The sequence below is a fragment of the Arachis stenosperma genome, chromosome 3, assembly GCF_014773155.1.
Source record: "Arachis stenosperma cultivar V10309 chromosome 3, arast.V10309.gnm1.PFL2, whole genome shotgun sequence".
Lineage (NCBI taxonomy): Eukaryota > Viridiplantae > Streptophyta > Magnoliopsida > Fabales > Fabaceae > Arachis > Arachis stenosperma.
Genome location: NC_080379.1, coordinates 114,920,847 through 114,924,014, shown reverse-complemented (window position 1 = coordinate 114,924,014; position 3,168 = coordinate 114,920,847). Strand labels below are relative to the sequence as shown.

The 3,168-nt window shown below is 38.7% G+C and overlaps 1 non-coding gene across 1 annotated transcript; it reads left to right on the top strand.

Annotated features, from left to right (window-relative positions):
* The first annotated feature begins 1,337 nt into the window (after positions 1 to 1,337).
* On the top strand, positions 1,338 to 1,441 carry LOC130971244 (small nucleolar RNA R71). The gene has a single exon (XR_009082474.1). It is a non-coding gene; the product is annotated as a small nucleolar RNA R71 (small nucleolar RNA).
* Positions 1,442 to 3,168: the final 1,727 nt, after the last annotated feature.

Below are 3,168 nucleotides of genomic sequence, written 5' to 3'. Positions count from 1 at the left end.
AGTAGGGATGTAATGGTCTTCAACTTTTACCAGAACATCCTCTACAAGTCCATAAGCTTGTTTTCTTGAATTGTCTGCCATCTCTAGTGAGATTCTTGCAGCTTGCACCTCAAAGATCCCTAGTTTCTCCATTACAGAGAGGGGCATGAGGTTTACACTTGACCCTAAGTCACACAGAGCCTTTTTGAAGGTCATAGTGCCTATGGTACAAGGTATTGAAAACTTCCCAGGATCTTGTCTCTTTTGAGGTAATTTCTGCCTAGACAAGTCATCCAGTTCTTTGGTGAGCAAAGGAGGTTCATCCTCCCAAGTCTCATTTCCAAATAACTTGTCATTTAGCTTCATTGCTCCAAGGTATTTAGCACTTGCTCTTCAGTGACATACTCATCCTCTTCAGAGGAAGAATACTCATCATGAAAGGCAGAAGTAAGTCCAATGGAATCTCTATGGTCTCATTTTGAGCCTCAGATTCCCATGGTTCCTCATTGGGGAACTCAGTGGAGGCTAGTGCACGCCCATTGAGGTCTTCCTTAGTGGCGTTCACTTCCTCTCCCTCCTCTCTAAATTCGGCCATGTTGATGGCCTTGCACTCTCCTTTTGGATTTTCTTCTGTATTACTTGGTAGAGTACTAGGAGGGAGTTCAGTAACTTTCTTGCTCAGCTGTCCCACTTGTGCCTCCAAATTCCTAATGGAGGACCTTGTTTCAGTCATGAAACTTTGAGTGGTTTCGATTAGATCAGAGACCATGGTTGCTAAGTCAGAGGTGTTCTTCTTAGAACTCTCTGTCTGTTGCTGAGAAGATGATGAAAAAGGCTTGCCATTGCTAAACTTGTTTCTTCCACCATTATTGTTATTGAAACCTTGTTGAGGTCTCTCTTGATTCTTCCATGAGAAATTTAGATGATTTCTCCATGAAGAATTATAGGTGTTTCCATAGGGTTCTCCCAGGTAATTCACCTCTTCCATTGAAGGGTTCTCAGGATCATAAGCTTCTTCTTCAGATGAAGCATCCTTAGTACTGCTTGGAGCATTTTGCATTCCAGACAGACTTTGAGAAATCAAATTGACTTGTTGAGTCAATATCTTGTTCTGAGCCAGAATGGCATTCAGAGTATCAATCTCAAGAACTCCTTTCTTCTGATTAGTCCCATTGTTCACAGGGTTCCTTTTAGAAGTGTACATGAATTGGTTATTTGCAACCATTTCAATTAGTTCTTGAGCTTCTGTAGGCGTCTTCTTCAGATGAAGAGATCCTCCAGCAGATCTATCTAAAGACGTCTTGGATAGTTCAGAGAGACCATCATAGAAAATACCTATGATGCTCCATTCAGAAAGCATGTCAGATGGACATTTTCTGATCAATTGTTTGTATCTTTCCCAAGCTTCATAGAGGGATTCTCCATCCTTCTGTCTGAAGGTTTGGACTTCCACTCTAAGCTTACTCAATTTTTGAGGTGGAAAGAACTTTGCCAAGAAGGCATTGACTAGCTTTTCCCATGAGTCCAGGCTTTCTTTAGGTTGTGAGTCCAACCATGTCCTAGCTCTGTCTCTTACAGCAAAAGGGAATAGCATAAGTCTGTAGACCTCAGGGTCAACCCCATTAGTCTTGACAGTGTCACAGATTTGCAAGAATTCAGCTAAAAACTGATGAGGATCTTCCATGGAAGTCCATGGAACTTGCAATTCTGTTGCATTAGAGAAACTAATTGAGGCTTAAGCTCAAAGTTGTTTGCTCCAATGGCAGGGATAGAGATGCTTCTCCCATAGAAGTGGGAGTAGGTGCAGTAAAGTCACCCAGCACCTTCCTTGCATTGTTGTTGTTGTTGTTGTTGTTTTCGGCTGCCATGGTTTCTTCTTCTTTGAAGAATTCGGTTAGGTCCTCTACAGAGATTGTGCCTTAGCTTCTCTTAGCTTTCGCTTCAAGGTCCTTTCAGGTTCAGGGTCAGCTTCAACAAGAATGCTTTTTTCTTTGCTCCTGCTCATATGAAAGAGAAGAGAACAAAGTGTGGAATCCTCTATGTCACAGTATAGAGATTCCTTGAGGTGTCAGAGGAACAGAAAATAGAAGGAAGAAGTAGAGAATTCGAACTTAATTAGATAGAGTTCGAATTGTGCATTGAGAAGGAGTGGTACTCCATAGAAGGATGTGGGAAGAGAGAAGAAATTTTTCGAAAATTAAGTGAAATATTTTGAAAACATTTTTGAAAAACTTTAATTGATTTTCAAAAATCAAGAGTGGGAAAGAAATCAAGTAATTTTTGAAAAAGATTTTGAAATTAGAAATTAAAAAGATATGATTAAAAACTGTTTTGAAAAAGATGTGATTAAAAAGATATGATAAAAAAAATTATGCTTTTTAAAGAGATATGATTGAAGAGATATGATTTGAAAACAATTTTAAAAAGATTTAATTTTAAAAATTAATGACTTGCCTAACAAGAAAAGATATGATTCAAACATTAAACCTTTCTCAACAGATAGGGCAACATATTTAAAATGTTCAATCAAATCATTAATTGTTAGTAAGTATCTTTGAAAAAGGAAAGAAATTGATTTTGAAAACATTTGATTGAAAAGATATGATTTGATTTTGAAAAACTTTGAAAACTTGAAAAAAATTGATTTTGAAAACAAAATCCTCCCCCTTGTGCCATCCTGGCGTTAAACGCCCAGAATGGTGCACATTCTGGCGTTTAACGCCCAATGCACTACCTTTTTGGGCGTTACACGCCCAACCAGGTACCTTGGCTGGCGTTTAAATGCCAGTCTGTCCTTCTTCACTGGGCGTTTTGAACGCCCATCTTTTTCTGTGTAATTCCTCTGCTGCATGTTCTGAATCTTCAGTTCCCTGTACTATTGACTTGAAAATAGAACCAAGATCAAATAAACAATGCATGCAAGACACCAAACTTAAAATTAGACACTAGACTCAAACAAGAAACATAAAATATTTTCTATGATGGACTCAAACATAGGTATTTTCTATGATGGACTCTCTGAACTATCCAAGATGTCTTTGGATAGCTCTGCTGGAGGATCTCTTCATCTGAAGAAGACGCCTGCAGAAGCTCAAGAGCTAATTGAAATGGTTGCAAATAACCAATTCATGTACACTTCTGAAAGGAATCCTGTGAACAATGGGACAAATCAGAAGAAAGGAGTTCTTG